Here is a 792-nt window from a genome sequence, read left to right on the forward strand (position 1 = left end):
TCATTTATTTGTATTTTTTTTCAAATGAACTTCTGTACTTCAGCACTCCAGTTCTCAGATGCTAAAGCTTTCTTTTAGCTGCTGTATTGTTTAAGGAAGATGGAACTTAGAGCAAGGACAATTTTAACACAGAGAAGCACAGTGCTGACAGGACTTTCACAGGAATGCCAGTCGATACCACACACACATGGTATAGTACCAAATGAATCCGAGGGCTGTTGCATCCACTGGGGGAAGACCCTTTCCCAGATTAGTGTGGATAGATCTCTCTGTACTTGCAATGTTTCCAGTGTGGTGATGGTATCTCCTCTGTGAGGTTCAGTACAGAAGAAAGAAAGGATGGGTAGGACTGGGTTGTTCCTATTTTTCAACCCAATTCCCAGTTCTTGCTGTGGTTGTTTCTGAATCCAGCTGCTTCAGCTAACAGAAGCAGAAATTCTGGCCTCCAAAAGTATATTTAGAGACCTCATATAAGACAAACATTGAATTCCTTTCCTACCTCATATAAAACATACAAGAAATTGCCTTGGTTCTTTTAATTATTTCTAGGAGGTTTCCTGAGGTTGACAGTAGAGAGAACTGGATGAAATGTTGCTTAGGAACTATGTGCTAAGGCCTGAAAGAGAGGAGTACGCTGCTGCAAACTTTAAGTTGCTGCCAGATAATCTTTATGCTACTCCTGAATTTCAGGGAATGGTCTGTTGCTGGTACTTGGCCAGATGTCCCATTTTGCTGGTAGTTCAGTGGAACTTCAAGATTTTGTGTTGCAGTTCTTTTACTTCATCTCCTGTG

The sequence above is a fragment of the Falco punctatus genome (assembly GCF_963210335.1).
Source record: "Falco punctatus genome assembly, chromosome: 2".
In the NCBI taxonomy this organism is placed as follows: Eukaryota; Metazoa; Chordata; class Aves; order Falconiformes; family Falconidae; genus Falco; species Falco punctatus.